This window comes from Equus quagga, chromosome 7 (assembly GCF_021613505.1).
Source record: "Equus quagga isolate Etosha38 chromosome 7, UCLA_HA_Equagga_1.0, whole genome shotgun sequence".
Lineage (NCBI taxonomy): Eukaryota > Metazoa > Chordata > Mammalia > Perissodactyla > Equidae > Equus > Equus quagga.
Window position 1 is genome coordinate 86,154,732 of NC_060273.1, and position 21,515 is coordinate 86,176,246.

The following is a 21,515-nucleotide window of genomic DNA, read 5'->3' on the forward strand; positions in this document are numbered from 1 at the left end:
CAATTATCATAAAGAGGAAAGAAAAGAGAGACAAGGCCATTATGGAATGGACAACAACAGGGGTCAAATATAATCAAGAAGGCAAAGGTATGTCCAAAGCATACACACTTGATAATGAATAGAAGAGTCCTCTGGAATCTCTAGAGATAGTCCCTCTGATGTGCATTTTATGTTACAATTCCGTTTGCAAAGCAAGTCTCTCCCTATTAAAGGAGTGGCGTCACAGAGCAGGAAGAATTATTTTTCAATATTGAAAATAACCCTTGCCCAGGGGTTACATACAGTTAAGGACTGGGAAAGAAGGGAAAGTCTGTGGGTTATTTAGAATACCCACCACCCATGTGGTATATTTACTCTGAGGAAGAGATTGAGGAAAGATGGCAGGACTTGACGTAGAAAGACTAGTGTTGGTATCTATCAGGAAGGTGACCATCTATATTTGTAGCTAATTCACCTTGAGTGTTTAAGGTGAAGGCAGTATGTTGGGTGCTTTTTCTTTTCTCAGAGCATTCTCATTGATCTGAATTGAGGAATTTTTCTTTGTCTTGGTTTTCTTTTGCAAGACGGATCAATGCTTTTTTCTAGAGTTCTTTTTATTTATAATATCTACAAGTGTCCTGGTTATAGGTGGTATGTTAGGAAGTGGGCCACATACCTTTTTGATTTGTAAGGCCATAAGTTTATCTGGGGCCTATCTTGTTTTGTTCTAGAGACTTTCAAAATGTCCGGCCAGGTGTTGCAGGACTATTTGCCATTCTAATTGCTGTTTTCTAATTAGGTCTCTGATTTCACGTTTAATTCCACTGACAAAAATGAGAAGAAAGGTCTGCTGTTACACTGGTGCCTTAAGTCCCAGATATCGTCAGAGACATTTTCTAGTCTATCTCATAAAAACTCCTATAGTTGCATATTCTATCTTCCTCCTGGAAAATCAATGCAATTAATGAAATCAAATCTCTGACATGCCCTTCAACAAAGTAATTCTTTTATCACAGATAAAAGAAACATTTTTGAAAATGTTGTATTACATAAAACATTTCTGTGAACTAGAAAGACATATAATCAATTATGATTAATAAATCATTTTATAAATTGAGGTCTCATGAGTTTGTTCACGTGACTCATTTTCATAAAATTGAATAACTGAACTTGCAAAGTTGAAGATCCAATTGTGAATTTTTAGTTACTCAGTACAGTATAGACACCCTGAAAATTCAATCATAGTTGCAGAATAAATATAATGTGTTTCTCTCTCTTTACTTCCTCTGCTGTAATGCTGTCATGTGGCATATAATAGTGAACTTAAATTGTATATTTTTAACAAAAGAATTCCAATGAAAAAAAGTGCCTGAAGCCATTCCATTCTTTGACCGAGTCTATCTAGAACACTGTTTCCAGAAGTGTGTTTTTCAGGATACTATCAGTGCGGGGTATAAATAGGTGTTACAAGAAAATGAGACAGGCGGTAGGGAGAGATTTAGATCAAACAAGTTTAGGAAAAAACAATGTCCTAATCAGTGAAAAATCATTTGGTCTTGCTTTTTCCTTTAAATATTTCTCAAAGATGTCCATTCTTTCAAGGTGGAAATGTAGTTTTACCTTACAGTATATAAGCCATGAAAAGTCATTAAAATGCATTGACTAATGAAATTATCAGACAGGTTAACTGTTCGTGAAGAAGGAAATGGCTGCAAAGAAGCAATGAATGATTGCTTAAACAGTTTGTGTAATTAAAGGACTAAAACCACAAGGAAAACAAAACTAGACCTCTCAGGATTCTCTCTCTGCAATTGTTGAATTCTGTGAGACTTCCAGCCTCAGGGGAGTGAACCCTGCAGCTGCCTCTCTGTCTATTAGAGTGGCATTTACAGTCTGATTATTGCTGAAATTCTTTCATAAAGCATTGAGCACGTGGCCTTTCCTTTGAGAACCTGTGAGAATACTAAATTTACATTTATACTGGATAACATTTAAGAAAAACGCATTTTAAATCTTAGGATTCAATTAATGTAAGTAAAGAAAAGTAAAAAATCTTGCATTCAGAAGATGGACCAGAGCAAGTAAAAATTTAAGAGGGTATAAATTAGGGCAGAAAATTAAATGTTACAGAACAGCATAAGACACCAAACACAGGCAATGAATGTTGTTATTATGGAAGTTTTAGAAGTAGTTCCTTATGGAAAATTGTTCAAATACTATTCGTGACACATTCTACACAATCAAGTCTTCGCCTCTAAGGAGAAGAAATTATGCCTAGGTGTTAGGGAAAGGGGCATAAAACTTTTACTGGGGAGTGGAAAAGAATTATAAATTGGTCTGAGCTGAAGCAAACACACTCCTCTGGAGGATGTATGTTCCCCTGCTGCTCTCTCTGGCATCATTCCACCTGCCCTCTCCCTTATCCTCTATATTTTGCTAGTGTTAAACCATGAAGCTGATTTCATGAGTCTGCCTCCATGTTAAGCTTTAAGATAAAGAGTAAAAGGAAAACTCAGGCATTTGCAACTAGCCGGGGTAGGAGTCCAGGTACGTAATTGAAGCCCTAGTTTTAATAAGACTTTCAAGGACCAAATGGGTACGGATGCTTATGAAGGAGCCACATTCAGGGTTCCAGAAATCCTAACTTCATTACCTCAGAAAAAAGGCAGCCCAAATGTTTTTGGCCAAATCACAAAGAATCCAGCTTGGATTGAAAAACGGCAATCCATCTCGTAATACAGAACCGCAGGTAAATGAACAAACATTGACCTGCATTGTGAGCCATTTTTTTAGCTGAATTAAAAATGTTTATTTCCTGTAGTCTGCTTAATTTTAAACTCTGGATTTGTGGGTCAAAAATAATTTATATATTTGATATATGATCTAAGGACATCTGAGAACAATTGAAAGGTTTTTTGGGTTTCATATCGTCAAAGCAAAAATTGGCAAAGGTAAACAGGCAAGGAAAACTTTATTCAAGGTTATTACCAACATGGAAAGGAGACCAAAAGCACTCTGAACTCAACTGTATGAAACACAGGGAAGGCAGGGTTTTTAAATGCTAGGACAAGGAGAACATAGGCCATCTATGTTTACTAACTGACATTACCCCAAAGAAAAATAAACTTTCTCATGTCTTTGAGACAGGAGGTCATTTTACAACTTGGATCCAGGTGCCCACAGAAGTTAGGCTCCTACTTTCCTACAGAAACTGGAAGATAGGGGCGCTATCTTCATTGATAATTATATTTCAAAGGGATGGCTCTCAGATCCCTGAGAAAGAGTCCTGGACTGTGAAACTGACAAGAAGCTTTTAAAAAAGATTTACATCTCAAAGGGACAGAAAATAATTTAAAATTACAAGTTTTCTGAAGTAAATGTTCTAAGGAAAGAGAGGTCAGAGACCTAGAGGCAGAAAGCACCCTGTCTAAAATTTGGTCAAGCTGAGGGAATGTTAAGACTGTCTTTGTCAGTTCCCTATTTTGTTCACTGGGAAACTTGGTTTTCCACTAAGTTCGTTTCAGCACATTTCTGTTGTTGAAGGACTAACTGGACCATAGGCTGAGACTTGGTGGTAGAGAATATTTGCTGTATGGTACAAGCAATTGGGCATTTATGGGGGAGATTCTTATAGAAATGAAAAGAAAAAGATTAACGGTTGGAGCAGACTATAAAACCCAGTTTTTGAGACCAGAGCTTGGCCCATCAAGAAGATCCTTAGACCTTGGGCTTGAAGTGTATTTAGATGGTGGAGTGAGAATAGCAGTAGCAATCTGATAGATTTCTTGATTTGCAGTCTGAATATTTTTGGTGATGACATAGACATTATAGAGGTTTTGGTAGGATTGTTCATAGTCACGGTTATTTCCCACTACAGGGAATGGAAGATGCCAGCGTTCCAGTGAACTTCCTGATGGACCCCCACAGCAGGGGCTCCAGGTACAAAGTTTGCCCATACATGACCTGCTGTGGTATAAACTGTAAGTTATCCAGCTTTAGCTTGCAAGACTTCTTCAGATCCTGGGGGTCAAGTTCAGCTGTGAAACAACAAAGAGGCCCAATAAGGATCTGGGCAGTCAGATTTTAGTTCTCAGTGATGTCAAGTCAGGAGGGTGGGAAAAAAATTGGAAACATTAGTTTGTAGAGTTGTAGTCAGATATTGAAGGAAACTGCAAAAATTTTAAATTTGTTAAGAGTTGACAATTTCTGTAAGATGGCAGAATTGAGTGTAATTTACAGGTAGGTAATGAAACCATGCAGTTTATAGATAGGTGAATAATAGCTTAAAGACAATGAACAGCACTAGAATCTGTTAACCCTCAAGGGTGAGCTATAGTTTTCTAGTGAAACATAAAATTTCTCTCCATAGTCTATGCTCTTTCAATCAAAGATATTCAAAGTGAGATTATCCTCAATCACAAAATAAGTCTGGTCTCATTAGATTTGGTTTGATTATTTGTGTAGGTGCAGAAAGAACGGTAATTGACTACATGGGATATTTACTTATTTTAAAATTTACTGGAAGTTTTCATAACGAATCTCAGATTGGACTTTTAAAAGCCTCTTGAGGCTAGAAAGCCAAGTCAAGAACTTGCCACCAGATTTCACCTGCAGTACCTACAGATTTAGCTGAATTCCTTTCTTCTTCAGGTCCCCAAAATACCCTAAGATTCACGCACCTGCCAGGAAGTGATCTTCCTTACTCACCGGTAAGCCTGGGGACACTCTCAGCCAGAAACCAGGCCAATTTTCCCAAGAGAGCTTTGTAAGCATTGACTCTATAAAGTCAACCTTAGTTCCTTAAAACTCTCTGGTCATATCTGATTCTAAGCATATCATTCTCAATATGCTGTTTCAGTTAAAGCCTTGGTTATATAACCAATATTTCCAATTATGGCCTGTTACAAGGAGGATAGATTCTTACTGAACCTATTAAAATAATTATATTGCAATGAAAATAAGTATACTCAATAAGAGTTTCTGAATTCTGGAGGGATCAGGAAGGGAGAAAAAGATAAATGTCTCATTTCTGTTTACAAAAGTATACTCTACTAAGTTGTGAGTTAAAGAGAAAGGAGTTCCTTATATCCAGAAAATGGAACATTAAAACATCAGCAACATTTCAAAAAAACCCATAACCATCCTTCCTTAGTTCATTCAGTACTATGTAATTAATTCTTGTCTGGCTTGATCACGGGTTAGTAGTCTCATGAACCCGTCAACCTCTCCACTAGAGTTGTGGAAATTCTGACTCAGTCCAGCGGTATGGTCTTCAAGTTATTTAAGCAATGTCATCAGAAGTTTATGCCCCAGAGTACCTGGCATAGTCCATTCCATGGGTCTCATAAACAGTCTCTTTTTGTTGAAGACAAAGCATTCCAATCTATAGCTAATTGCAAGTATTTTCAGGGAAGCATCAGAGTAAAAAAAAATAAAGACAACTATCTGTGAGTGACAAAAGACTTAAAATGGCTGTGGTTAAAGATCTGATAGGAATTCATTACAAAAATTATGTAATTGGCAAGGCAATTTGGTTGGTGGGAATGTAAATTGACACAGCCACTATGGAAAACAGTATGGAGGTTCCTCAAAAAATTAAAAATAGAACTACCATATGATGAAGCATTCCCATTTCTGGGTATATTTTCAAAGAAATTGAAATCCGGATCTCAAAGAGATATCTGCACTTCCGTTTTCACTGCAGCGTTACTTACAATAGCCAAGACATGGAAGCAGTCTAAATGTCCATCAATGGGTGAATAGATAAAAAAACTTCAGTATATACATACAATGGAATATTATTCAACCATTAAAAAAAGGAAATCCTGCCATTTGCCACAACATAGATGAACTGTAGGACATTTGTGCTAAGCAACATAAGCCAAAAACAAAGGACAAATACTAAATGATACCACTTATATGAGGAATCCAAAGTAGTCAAACTCATAGAAGCAGAGTAGAATGGTGCTTGGCAGGGGCTGGGGGAAGACGGAAATGGGAGGTATTACTCAAAGGGTACAAAGTTTCAGTTACGTAAAATGAACAAATCCTGGAGATCTACTACACAGCATAGTGCCTATGGTTAATAATACTGTATTGTATACTTAAAAATTTGCTAAGAGGTGACATATTAAGTGTTCTTATAATAATAATAATAAAGAAGATGGGAGAAAACTTTTGAGGGTAATGGATGTGTTTATGGCATAGATTGTGGTGATGGTTTCACAGATGTACACTTATCTTCAAACATATCAGGTTGTATATATTAAATATGTACAGATTTTCGTATGTCAATCATATCTCAATAAGGTGGGCTTTTTAAAAAAAAGAAAGAAAATTTCGCTTAAGATTTTTATATTGTGGAAAAAAATACCAAAAGTTGTCAGGTTTGAACACTTGGTTAAATGGGATCAGGAATCACTGAGGAACAATATTTAGCTACTTATTTAATCCAAGTGACAATAAAAGATTTAAAAAGTAAATTTAAGAGGTAACATGATTGTAAAGAAAAACAAACCTTTAACTCTTTAAAAAATGAGAAGACTTGGTTCTCTTGAATAAACAAGGATACGATAATGCCAATTTAAAGCACAGGAAATAATTCTGTTAAGACACAGAATCTGTTGTGCCTTGTAAGTGGATTACTCAAAAGGTAAAGAAAACCCTTTTTTTTTTCCTTTTTCTCCCCAAAGCCCCCCGGTACATAGTTGTATATTCTTTGTTGTGGGTCCTTCTAGTTGTGGCATGTGGAACGCTGCCTCAGCGTGGTTTGATGAACAGTGTCATGTCCGCGCCCAGGATTTGAACCAATGAAACCCTGGGCTGCCTGCAGCGGAGCGCGCAAACTTAACCGCTCGGCCACGGGGCCAGCCCCTGAAGAAAACCTTTTTACAACCTCTTTTTAACAGTAGACCAATAATCCAAGAAAAATTTGTTTTAAAAGAGAGAAAATCAAACTCTAGTTTTTCATCAGTACGCTATCAATACTAAAGCCCATTTATAAAACTTTAGAAACAAATCCATCAAGTCTGTATTGGTCAATATTTTTCTCAGGTCCATTTATTCATCTAGGCATATCACAAGCATACTAAAATCTGGCGGTTCTTTATAAAAAATAAGAATCACAAAATTGGAATTCACAGAGTTGAAGATAGGTATCTGCCTCTGAAAGCAAATAGTATTAATGATCTCTCAATTATCATCGGGATCACATTTCATTCCATTCGCTGGGTAAGAATTCCCTTCTTCCCTGACCAAAGAAATTTTCTGCCAAAAAGTTTTAACTTCTGAGTTAGATGAGTATACTTCTTTGATCAAAGATACCTACTTTTCTTTCCATCTATCTTTTTGGAAATCCAGTCACTTGTTAGCACTAATTGAGCTTGCCATATGCCACCACATATGATGCTGTTAATCAACTCATTCTTCAAGAAGGTTTTTCTTCCCTTGGTTTTCTATTTTCCCTTCTCTTCTGGAAAGCTGCCCAAATAAGAAACATTCAGTTATTCTGAATACCTCCCTCTCCCTTACCTTTTCTATTTTGTTTATGTTACCTCTCTAATTCTCACTCTGATAGGTCCTCTGTATAGCAGAGTATTTAAGAATGGGGCTCGAAGTCAGACAACAAAAATTAAAATCCAAACTCCATTGTTTGTTAGCTCTATGATCTTGGGAAATAATAATAATAATAATAATAAAAATAGAAATAGAAACAAGAATAAGGCTATGTGCCAGGCACTAGTCTAAATACTTTATACGTTTTAACTCATCTAATTATCACAACAACTAATGAGATAGGTCCTATTGTTACTCTCATTTTATAGATGAGAAAACTGAAGAACAGAGGTTAAATAACTCACTGCAGCTCACACACGTAGTAAACCTTCAGCCAAGATTCAAACCCAAACAGTCTGACTAAAGAGTTCATGCTTTTAACCACTTCACTTTTTTGCCCCTAGGTTTCAGTTTGGCACCTACCACGTAGTAAACAATAAATATCAGCATCCTTATTAATACAAGTGCATGACTTTTATCAAGCTTCCATCATTTCCTACTTGTACTATTGCATTATCTTTGCATTAGTCTCATTGCATGTCCACAGGTTAATCGTTCTCACACTGCTGCCAAGGACATAGTTTAAAAAACAGAACTAACCATGTTACTTACCTAAATTAAAAACTTTTAATGATTTCCATTTATCTACCAAGTAATATTCAAACACAGCATGGTGTTCAAAAGCCTTAATGGTTTTACCCCAAATTAATTAATTTTCTTGCTCCATATTTTATCATTCTTCTTCCCTCACTCATTTCACACTTGCCTAATTCCCAGTCACACCAAAAGTTTACTGGTCCACAAGGTTCTATGGATTTTTACATTTTGGTGCAAGTTCAGAGACATCACCTCAGTGTGTCGGACTGACAGTCCGTGTCACCTAGGCTCATTTTGGTTTCAGTTGATAAGCATGGGGTCAGAGGGCCTCCAGGTAAAATCTGTTATTAGTGTTGGATGAAAGCTGTTATTAGTGTGTGGAGGCCAGGTAAGGAAGCCAAGACCATGGAGAGGACCAGTGGGGTGTCTTGGCCCTGGGCACTAGGTCTGATTCCCACAGAAACGGCAGCAAGCAGAAGCCAAATGGGGTTTTCCACAAGAGACTTAGGGCCCAAATCCTGCTACTCTGGAACTCTGGGGACCAAGCTTAACACCAGTTTGGGAGCAGATACTCTTCCATTTCTGAATCAAATTCAAGACAGCTCCAGGGGCAGAGGGAAGGCAATAGGGTAGCATATCATTCAGCACCTTGGGAGTGGGAGCATGAAAGAAAGTTTCTTAGGCAGGAAGAGGGTGGTCACTGAGAGGAATGAGTGAGGCTGCTGGGTTTGAGCATATGTGAGGTTCTTCAGACAGCCCAGGAACAAGAGAGACGATATTGTGGCTGTTCGGTAGCTGAGATACAGAGATAAATATTCTGCAGTTGGGCTTGGAGGTGGGATGAGGAAAGGGGGCACAAACCAGTGAAATATGGATAATAATGTGCCATTTGCACCCATAGATGGGATTACTGAGGCACTTAAGTATGTTAGTCATAATTTATTGTGTGATATACTCTACAACTGATCTGGCTAGACCAGTATGTTGTAACATTATATTTAAGAATTATTCATCTCCCAAATTTGCTGCTACCCTCCTGGCAGTATTCTAACAGTTCCCAAGTTTTCCTCTGTGCTTTTTGTAAGTGGAAAACAGAAGGGACCTAGGACCCCGCGGAAGATTGGATTTAAATCCTGTGTGCTGGAGTATGAGTCTCAGGATTGAAAACTGATGACTAAAATCAATCGTGATTTATGGTAGACTGCAGTGGTGCACTGTGAATGCTAAAAGATACCAACATCTGCAGTGGTCAAATTCCAGGTCTCAAAATTAGAACCTCATATGATGTGTTGTCCTTTTCCAAGACACCCACAGATGATTCACCTTCTTACTCCTCCCTCCGAATGGCCTCTCAGTCACTCATCATCCAGGAGTGACTCACTCTGCCTCTGTTTACGCTTGAGCACATCAGACAGCAGCTATCTTCATACATGTCATGATTTCCTTGACTTAAATATGTTTCTAGAGTGATGCTTGGACACACAGCCATGCAGAACTTCTCAAATGTGTGATGCTACCTAGGGCCCTAGGCAGAAACCTGGGATTTGAGTTTAGAGTCTATTTCTAGACACCAAAGAGTCTTTAATAGGGATTATAGATAACCTCCTGTTTCCTTTATGTTTTTGTTTGGTAGTAAAGAAACATTCAAATTTAGCGGATGTGAGTTGTTAGCAGTGTTCAGTGTAGGAGAAGAACTAGGAAGTAGGGATGCAAAAATTCTAATCAGCTTGTTCCTTTAACCTAGTCCTAAGTGCCTCTGGCCTGCAAGTCTCCAACTGAGACTTCACTAAATCTGATTTGATTTAATTACCAAGAAAAAAGCCGATACTTCATTCTTTGTTATCTCCCTGCTGTCTTGCTCATGACATTTAATCTGATATCACATAATTCTAAAAGTAAATATCATTAGCAAAGCATTCATTATTACTGTAACACCCTATCTGACAATATTCTACTTATTTTGTTTCCCTGAGTGGTTATCTAAGATGTCAATTAACACTAATTTTGCCACACTTTTTGATGCAAGCCACAGATACTTACGCATCTTTTTTGAGGAGACTCTAACTCTCAATGTATGGCATTTGTTCCAATAAGAACAGAAAGGAAGTTAGCAAGGTGACATCCACCCAAGTCAAAATTTCTCAGGTAAAAAGGAAAAACATAGAAGGCGATTTCAGTAATTGATTTATGTGTCTTAAAAAGTATATTTTAAATAATAAAAGCAAATAGAAGCCACATAGACAAATTAAAAGGTTCTTGCTCCTAGCATTTGATTCACATTTGATTTATAAAATAAACTTTTCAATAGTTCTGGACTATGCTGTAATATGCATGGAGGGAGAAATTCTGTATGTATATACACGCATATCAATTTTCTAAATTGAAAAATGGAGACAAAAACATATATCCCTAGATATTATTTCCTAGTGATTTCATGTGAATAGATTTAAAAAACAAGAGATTCCATTGGCTTAGAAAATAAATACTGTTTTTATTTATTTATTTATTTTTTTAAAGATTTTATTTTTTCCTTTTTCTCCCCAAAGCCCCCCAGTACATAGTTGTGTATTCTTCGTTGTGGGTCCTTCTAGTTGTGGCATGTGGGACGCTGCCTCAGCGTGGTCTGATGAGCAGTGCCATGTCCGCGCCCAGGATTCGAACCAACAAAACACTGGGCCGCCTGCAGCGGAGCGCGCGAACTTAACCACTCGGCCACGGGGCCAGCCCCAAATAAATACTGTTTTTAGCAAAGAAAACGCTCTTTCCTTTTACACAGTAACTAGTCTGACCTCACTGATGGGCTGAACACACCATTAAATCATCACTCTGTGGGGCTGAACAGGATCTCTGTAATTCAGGAGGCAGTACACACAATCATAATCACAAATAGCTAATCACTGCTCCATAAAATTAAATGGTACCTAAAGGACCCAAATTATACTCTCCAGTATATTGTATAAATTTGAGAGGGACAATAGGGTCTAGAAATGGCCAAAGGAAATATTTTTTTAAAACTTTCATTAGGAAAAAAAAATAGAAAGAAATTTGGCTTGGGGATGAGGGGCTGTTTTGGGTTTGGCTGAGTGGCTGAACCAGGAAGGGCATGGACATGAGTCCCTGTGGGAGCCTGAAGCCTTGCACAACCACCCTCACCTGGCCATGGCTGTCTGTGGTCCACAGCCCCTTAGCTGAGTGAGAAGGGCCCCTCATCCAGGCCTAGTAGTAGATCAGGTAAAAATTAAAAAGCATGGCTCAAACCTCAACTAAACCACACTAAACCTTCTGGACACTAATGAGTCCAAGCACAAGTGCTGATGTGGCCACAATAAAGCACTGCAGATAAAAAAATCATGAGAGTGTGGCTCCATGAGGACAGGGATTTAGGACTCTTTATTTCACTGCTAAATTCCCAGGTCCCAGAATAGTGCCTGGCACAGAATAGGTGCTCAATAAATGTTTGATAAATGAATCTCTAGTTCCTATATAATAACCAGTCTGGCCACCCTGATAGGCATTAACAGAGTCTGCTTTATAAATAGTGTATTTTATCTGTACACATCACATATCTGAGACATGATGATCACCCAGCAATCTGAGACACACAGACGTATTTCTTTAATTAATCTTAATACAATGGGGAAAGGACAGTCTCATCAGTAAACAGTGTTGGGAAAACTGGACAGCCACGTGCAAATGAATGAATCTGGACCACTATCTTACACCATACACAAAAATTATCTCAAAGTGAATTTAAGACTTGAGTGTAAGACCTGAAACCATAAAACTCCTACAAGAAAACCTAGGCAAAAAGTTCCTTGATATAGGTCTCAGAAATAATTTTTTGGACTTGACAGCAAAAGCAAAGACAACAAAAGCAAAAATAAACAAATGGGACTACATCAAACTAAAAAGCTTCTGCACAGCAAAGGAAACCATCAACAAAATGAAAAGGCAACCTATGGAATGAGAGGAAATATTTGCAAATTATAGATCTGATAAGGGGATAACTTCCAAAATATATAAAGAACTTATACAACTCAACAGCAAAAAAACAATCCAATTAAAAAATGAGCAGAGAATCTGAATAGACATTTTCCCAAAGAAGACATACAGAGGGACAACAGGTACATGAAAAGATGCTCAACATCACTAATCATCAGGGAAATGGAAATCAAAACCACAGTGAGACACCACCTCACATCTGTTAGAGTGGCTATTGTCAAAAAGACAAGAAATAAGCATTGGCAAGGATGTGGAGAAAAGGGAACTCTTGTGCACTATTGAAGGGAATGTAAATTGCTGCAGCCACTACGGAAAACAGTATGGAAGTTCCTGAAAAAATTAAAAATAGAATTACCATATGATCCAACAATTCTGCTTCTGGATATTTACCTGAAGAAAACAAAAACACTAATTTGAAAAGATATATGCACCCCCATGTCCATTGCAGCATTATTTACAATAGCTGAGATATGGAAACAACCTAAGTGTCCATAGATGGATGAGTGAATAAAGAAAATGCGGTATATGTATATAATGGAATATTATTCAGCCATAAAAAGGAATGAAATCTTGCCATTCACGACAACATGGTAGACCTCGGGGGCATTATGCTAAGTGAAATAAGTCAGACAGAAAAAGACAAATACCTTATGATCTCACTTATATGTGGAACCTGAAAAAACCAAAAAGCAAAAAACCAAGCTCAGAGATATAGAGAACAGATTGGTGGTTGCCAGAGGTGGGGGAGGGGCAATGGGTGAAGGGAGTCAAAAGACAAACTTCTATTTTTTTTTTGATTTTATTTTTTCCCTTTTTCTCCCCAAAGCACCCCGCTACATAGTTGTATATTCTTCATTGTGGGTCCTTCTAGTTGTGGCATGTGGGACGCTGCCTCAGCGTGGTTTGATGAGCTGTGCCATGTCCGCGCCCAGGATTCGAACCGGTGAAACACTGGGCTGCTTGCAGCGGAGAGCGCAAACTTAACCACTCAGCCGTGGGGCCAGCCCCCAGACTTCCTTTTTTAAAATAAATAAGTCATGGAGATGTAATGTTCAGCATGGTGACTATAGTTAACAATACTGTATTGCATATTTGAAAGTTGCTAACAGAGGAGATCTTAAAAGTTCTCATCACAAGAAAAAAATTCTTTAACTCTGTATGGTGATGGAAGTTAACTAGACTCATTGTGGTGATCGTTTCACAATATATACAAAGATTGAATCATTATGTTGTACACCTGAAACTAATATAATGTTGTATGTCAATTATACCTCAGTAAAAAAGTTAAAAAATAAATTAATCTTAGAATTTCTACAATGCGTAATATAGTTTCACCTATTTCAAACCTCAGGCCCTGTGTAAAACTGCCTATAAAAATGTATGTAGCTTCTTTTTAAATTGTGGTAGGAACATTTAACATGAAATCTGCCCTGTTAACAAAAGTTTGCGTGCAATCCAGTGTTTTTAACTGTAGGTACAGCGTTGTACAGCAGATCTTTAGAACTTAACCATCTTGCATATCTGAAACTTTATACTTGTTGAATAGCAACTCCAACTCCCCATTTCCCCCTCCCCCCAGCCCATGGCAACCACTATTCTACTCTCTGCTTCTATGAGTGTGGCTTCTTTAGACGTCTCACATCAGTGGAATCATGCAGTATTTCTCCTTCTGTGACTGACCTATTTCACTGAGCATAATGACCTCCAGGTTCATCCATGTTGCTGCATAAGGCAGGACATCTGTCTTTTTACAGGCATTTTTAAGTCTTGATAGAACTCACTCATATCTTCTGAAGTCTGTATCTTGCCATGAGAAACTGTTCATTGATTTCTCAAAAATTTATTCGGCAGACAAATGTTTTCTTTTAATTATATTTATAATTAAATATAGTAACTAAGTGTGTTAAAATTTTATAATTAACTAATGCATTCTGCTAGAATGGCATGCAGCACAGAGGACAGAGCTTAGATAATAGTCACAGGCACCAATCGCTCAGTGCTGATACGTACCAGGTCCTGGGCTAAAAGCTTTTCATGCCTTTTAAAAATTTTAATCCTTATGAAAACTCTGTGAAGAAAATATGATTATCCTCATTTTATAGATGAAGAAACCGAGGCTTAAGAAAATTGCATATTCAAGAAAGTAAAGTTTATATGTATATAGCATTATACTGAGTGTATGTGATATGTTCACACTCTAATGTACTCTTCAGGTGAGACCAGTGCTGCTCAAGTAGCGGTCCGAACCGTCTGTTCTGGGTTCAAGATGAGAGAAGAAGCTTGTGCTGAAAGTAAGTCAAATGAATCGTAATTGATTTTCCCATTAATACATCAGAATTGTCAACTAGAAAGTGTCTGTTATCCTCACTGTAAAAAAAGAATTTCTGTCTTAGTGTTTGTCAGTGTGTCGATGGTTTCTTCAGTGAGAAAGTCTTGCTTTAAAAAAAAAGTGTCAGCTGAACTCGGCAGTGTGCTTCGTGACACGGTATGTTTACGTTCTGTTGCACCTCCTTCTCTGGGCAGGGACGGCTAGCAAACAGTTCACGTTCCTGTAGGGGTCTGCAGGCCACTCTTTGCAGAGCTGTACCTGTGGGGTTTGAACAAACACCTAACACTTCAGCCTAAGCAGAGTCCAAGCTGGACTCAAAGACTGTGAACATTTATATGAAATGTTCAGGGTATCTTTACTCCCTTTTTGCAATCAATCAAAATACTAGTATCTATTCAGTATATATAATGAGGAAGGCACTATAATAGAATGTGGGGGGAATTTTAAAAATCAGGGTCCTTGCCCGTTTTTGGAAGTTTGCCATCTGAATGGAGAGAAAAACTAATGCAAAATCCTGATAAAACCTAGGCATTAATGGTACAGAAAAACGAATGCAAAAAAACCCTAACAATACTTAGGCATTAACCGCTAAGGTCGGATCGGTGATGTGGACCACAATAGCCAATACACGCAGCTGAGGGAGGGGGCTTTGGGGTGGTCTGCCAAAACTTCATGGTAGAGGCAAAATATAAGCAGGCCCTTCAACTATAAAACACTCCATATGGTCTGAGAAAAATGCAGAGGCAGAAAAAATCAGCACATTCACAGGAAAAGGAGGGAAAGTAATCAAGGGGAGTGAAGAATTTGAAGGGAAGAGGGAGAGGCGGACTTGGACGGTAACCCTTCCCGCAGGGATGTGAGGTGCAGATGCTTGATAAGCTTACTTAGTTTCTTGAAGGAAAGCTTTTTATTGCTGAAGGCTGACTGTCTTAGTCAGTGAGCAGGGACTGGGGTAGGGACGGTATTTTCCATTTTTAGTATGCAAAGGTGCACTTTTTTGCATAATTCTGACTTTGCATGAATTGTCATGAATACCCTGCAGGTTTAGTTTTAGTTCAGATTTATGTATTAAGGATGGAACATTTTATGTATGAATAACTTCTAAAAAGTCCTACCCTGGTAAATAACGTGTATATTTATAGCCTTTAGAAGTATCCGATCCAGGGTTTAGGCTTAAATCAAAATGAATTTTCCGAGGAAACCTTTAGTAAGTAACATCCTGGGATGCATTCCAGAAATAATCAGTTTCTATGCTATTCTCCAAATTTTATGTGGTGAGTTTAAATTGAGAAAGCTCTTTAAACTATATACATTTGTTACAGAAAACAGCTAACTTAGTAAGGACAAATATTTCTCTAAGATTGAAGATACATTCTCTGCTAATCCCTTTTCTCATGCTTTGCTTTTATTTATACAAAATACCAAACATGTGAATCCACAAATTCAAACTAATGAAGGACAGTGGTTGAATGTGAAGTTGGCTCCTTTCTATTTCAAAGTTCAAATGCCCAGCATTGTCCTGATTCACAAGGAAAGCACTCAGGGAATATCTAAACTGCCAATTATACCTGTATCTCAATGCAATTTAGGTAGTAAAAGAGAAGCTTATAATTCTCCATATTTAAACCTGTGTGAGTGACACACAATCATTTATTGAAAGATTTAATGCCTTAGATTATTTCATGGAAGGAGGGAAATGCCTGCCAGAAAATCCATTAACACAGCAATAATTTCACTAAATTTTAGTGAGTGGCTAAGGTGATATCAGGATGGGATATATTTGCATTTCAGCTTAAAATAATAAACTGACATTTGCCTAACATTTCCAAGTGAATTTGCTCATCTTTGCCACAAGCATTTATTTTCATCCTAGTTGCTTCTCACTCCTTGTGTAATTAGGGTTGACTCTAAACTGAGCTTGAAGAATTTGTTCAAGAGAGCTAGAGACACCACAGAAGGACTGGAGCCCTCATCCAGCATGATCACATGTAGTAGGGTGGCGACACCTGGCCAGAGCCACAGCCTCCACGGTAATGCAGAATCTGAGGGGATGAGCTTGTGTCTGGTCAAACTTTTCAGCAGAAAATACAGAGAAAGGGAAGAAAAGAGAACAGGATGACAAACTACTGTCCAGGAATCTGAGCACAGAAAGGAGAGATGGATTGCCAGTTTTTACTAAGTTTTAAGAGCTGATGGGATCAGATGAAAGAAGTCAGGATTTTGGGGGTCAGTGAAATGAGTTAGCTCCTTGGAGGGGCCTGACCTGGGAGCGGGTCCTGATAGCCAGAATCTCTCACAATGGATCTCAAATAAAGCTATGTGTGCGGTTAAACTGTACCTCCATGAGGTTTTTTGTTTGCCTGTGTGTGCACATGTGTATTCTCCCCTAAAGGAAAGACTTGCTGTCTAATTTCCATCTTTTTTTGGCACCCTTCCATTAGTGAACTTCAGACACAAAAATGGGGATTCAATAGGTTGCTTGGGATCAAAGAATGGAAGAAAACATGTTCTAATTTAAAGTTCTGGGTAAAAGCTTCCTAAAGCTTATGACACTGGCTTCTTTTCTAGCTTTTTGCTGTCAATTATGAGTTTCACTTTGCCTGCAGAGAAATCTTTTCATAAGCAGTTGCTTTTCTATAAGATGGAGTAACACTTTAGACAACATTCTCTGTGCCCTATCATTAATTTATCGTATTCACTGTGGTCGCAAAGATTAAAACCAGCTCCCCGATGCATTTGTAGACTCTCTCAAGATTCAATTTGAATTCAGCATTAATTAATGTGCTATTAAGCATGTTCTCTTTTTTTACCTAGCACTGCATGATATTAAATCCTTTTAAACTTTTAGTTGCTAGTAATTTACACTGTTTGAAAATAATCTGCGGTGACATAGCAAGCAGAATTCACATCTACAGCTGATTTAATTCAATGTATTCCAAATCACAATTCATTTTCCCATTAATATATCAGAGTTGTCAACTAGAAGGTGACTGTTATCCTTATTATAGTAACAGAATTTCCATTACAGTGTTTGTCACAAAAATTCATAGAAAATACTTTTTGATGTGCTTAAGTCTCATTTCTTGTGAGAGAAGTCTTGTTCTGTGTGAAATAAAACTATATACCCTAGAAATCCAACGGTAGAGAAGACATTGGAATAAAATATACTAAATTATTTGTTCTTAGGGTAGGAAAGAAAAATAAGTATAATGGAATTGATAAATGACTTTATAATGTCTAGTATTTTTATGTTACCACAAATCACCTGATCTTTAGATTCAGAGAATCTATATGAAGTATCAATCCATAGAGGTTTTTCATGGGTCAATTCTAAATAAGTATTTGTTGCATTTGTTTATGCTTTTGTTGAGGAAATCACTAATGGAGACAAGTCATTTTATCTCTATTTTGTGAAAAGCAGCATGCACCTAGGTGATATTGGCTCTTACATTCAAAGAATATATGCATGTCCACACCTGAGTTTGAGAGCAAGCAGATTAAATGGTGGCAGCATAACGTGAACAGCACCTATTTAGGTGGCTTCTTTTTTCATTCCCACTCGGAAAAAGAAAGAAGGAAAAAGAAAAAGAAGGCCTTAAAAAAACACTTTATCTGTTTTTTCTCACAGAAAATTATCCTTTTTAAATGACCTTCCATTTTATAGGAACATAAAACCATAACTGTCACAGCTAAAATTCATCAAACATGGTAAGTGTAACATCAGACATATTACATGCAAAGCAGTCAGTGTTCCATAGGTGACACTGACAAACGTATGCCAGGTATCCTATAATTCCTTCTATAATAAAGAAATGAAGAGATGCTGCAGGAAATGGAAAGGAATTGTTACCCAGATCGGTTTACCTGAGCCACCTGCACTAAATATAAATTATACTCTACTAGAGATCATTCTAGTTATTAATTAAATGAGTGCCTTAATATATTTCATTATAAACGCCATTAGCAACATAATTGTTCTAAGATATCACAATTAAGTCCAATGATTAAAATTTTGACACAGCTTCATATGCTTTTCCATTACTAGACAAATTACATAAGGAGACTCTATCAAAATGTACAATTCTTATACTTCAGGCACCATTAAGTTTAAAATAGGAGACATCTTTGTGATGCTTGATGTTGTAGAAATTCCAATATTAGTTTCTAAAAGATAAGTAAATGAATACTCCAAATTGTATTCATGTCTCAAACCAAACACTATTTGCCAGAGCTCTGTAAGCAGCAGGGTTTAAAAAAGAAAAGAAAAAAGAAGGAAAAACAGGTATTGTTTGTATGTGATACTTGGATGCTTTTGCATTCAGAGCCTGGAGCAATTAAGTAAAAATCACACTTTTCTATAACTACAAGAAGAGAGAAGATGGCCTACTGGAAATTTTGAGCAATGCCAACCTGAACTTCTTCCCCAACATCAGTGTGGTCAGATCCCGCTGCCATGGTGAGTGGGATGAACTGGATGCTTGGTATGAACTTGTGGGTCAGGCCTATTGGGTATCTAGACTGGTCAGTGTGGATGAGGTAAAATCATTGGATGCAGTCAGTGTGTCTGTACCGACAATGTGTCCGAATCATCAGTTTGAATGGTCCCTAAGTCCAGGTTTTCATTGGATGAAACATTATTGGATGCTTGGGTAGGCATTGGCTGAAGTTTTACCTGCAAATCATGACCAGCAAAATCTTGGCAGGAATTCTCTAAGATTAGAATGTATGCAGATCATTTTAAAGGTAGATATTGTGGGGTGGGGGGCGGAGCACAGAAAATTTCCTCTACCCTCTAGGTCTTTCTGGCTGGTCTAAGAATTAAATTGACAAGAGACAGAGTAACAGGAGAAAATCAAAGTTTAATAACATGTATACTTGGGAGAAACCTGGGAAAACTGAGTAACTCACCAGAATGGTGAAAGCGGCCACGTTAAATACCATCATCAGCTAAAGACAAAGGGGGATGTTGGGAGTAGTGGTTTGCATCTTCAAAGGGCAGGGAGGCAATTTACATAGAGATGGAAATGCAAATGTTGATAAACAAGCTTTTGCTGGGCCTTCTATAGATAGTGTGACCCAAGAGACAGAACTTTGATCAAAATGGTTTTGCTGATGCCTTTCTGTCTATCACACCCATTTCACATTATATGATAGTTATCTTATGGTATTAGCTTCTTCCTGGAACAGGCCTTCTATTTTAAATTCTCTTAGGTAGTTAGAGTGAAGGTCAAAGTTTTCCTTCAGAGTCTTTTGTTCTTTAAAATAATCAAGTCTTGGGCCGGCTCTGTGGCCGAGTGGTTAAGTTCGCATGCTCCACCACGGCGGCCCAGGGTTTGGATCCTGGGCGTGGACATGGTACTGCTCATCAGGCCACGTTGAGGTGGTGTCCCATATGCCACAACTAGAAGGACCTGCAACTAAGATATACACTCAGGCTGGGGAAATAAAGCAAAAAAAAAAAAAAAGATTGGCAACAGTTGTTAGCCCAGGTGCCAATCTTTAAAAGGAAGATTGGAAACAAGTTGTTAGCCCAGGTGCCAATCTTTAAAAAAAAAAAAAAAAAATCAAGTCTTGGGGCTGGCCCCATGACCTAGTGGTTAAGTTTGGTGTGCTCTACTTTGGCGGCTCAGGTTTGTGGGTTTGGATCCCGGGTGTGGACCTATACCACTCATCAGTCATGCTGTGGTGGTGACCCATATACAAAATAGACGAAGACTGGCACAGATGTTAGCTCAGGGACAATTTTCCTCAAGTGAAAAAAGAGGAGGATTGGCAACAGATGTTAGCTTAGGGCAAATCTTCCTCAGCAAAAAAAGAAAAAAAAAAAGAAAGCAGAACCAAATCAAGTCAAAGAGACACATTTTGGGGTGGCCAATTCTGATCCCCCATGATATATAACTGGATAAGCATTGCTCACCAGGGCACAGGCCTGAATGTCTGACTCTGTAGACAAGAGAATTCTAAGTTCATCGTACCATAGATTTAACCTTAAACCATAATTTCTTTTGTTTGTTTTTAGAGCTTTTAGACTTACAAAACATGGACACTGATTCTTGCCAGGGTTTCTCTTACCTGCTCCCCTACCCCAGACTGTTAAGTTGTTCAGTTGCTGTGTGAAAGGTCACAGTGCTACAGACAAACTTGCCTCGTCCTTGTCCTGGAGAAAGATGCCTTTTCTTTTGAAATGATGCAGTGGAACCTATGCCTTCGGCAAGTGTCTCTACTGAATTTCAAAGACCCTGAGGGTGAAAGGTGTTTCTGTCTCCTCCGAGATTTGGGTAATTGGTCCAGTGGATGGTGCTGGCACTAGTTAGTGTGGTTTTCATCTGGTGGCAGAATTCACGGCTCCATGTAGTACAGCATTATCTTTTGTAGGCTGGACAATATCACAATTGGTGGAGGACTAATCACATACATTGCGTCATTTTAAATTTGTCCAGACATTCAGCTACACAAACTATTCTTCTTCACTCAGTCCCAAATGACAAATTGGCTGGGAAAAATACAAGGGAGCACTAAAGAAATTTATCTTAAATTACTGCAGGGAATTGAATTTGTGGCTCGAGTGAAATAGGTAACCACTTCTATTTAACAGGCTATAAAGAGATATCAGATGGCACAGTGATGTATGTTCTTTAGGATGACCTTTGGCAGGCCATGGTGGGTCCCGAGGCATTTGAGGCCACGATTAATGGTCTTGCTCTCTTGTGAATTTTCCTGTTAACATTCTCTGTGAGTCAGAGGAGTCAAGAGGTTGGTTTCTTATCTAATAAATTTTTTTTGCGCACTTATTTCACCTATTGCAGCAGGACCATCAAACAAACAATGACTTTTGTGGGGAAAGGGAGGGCCTGGATATTTGAATGCCAAAATTTAATAATGGTAATAATAAGATATGGGCTGCATGAGACCTTCAGCTAGTCCTGCTATGGTACCGATCATTTTGTATTTAGGTATGTAATTTGGACTTAATTAAAGCAATTTCAACTAACATGTTTAGAAAAGGTTATTATTCTCCCCAAGTGGTTCTCTGATCTTACTTTACTGCAAAATA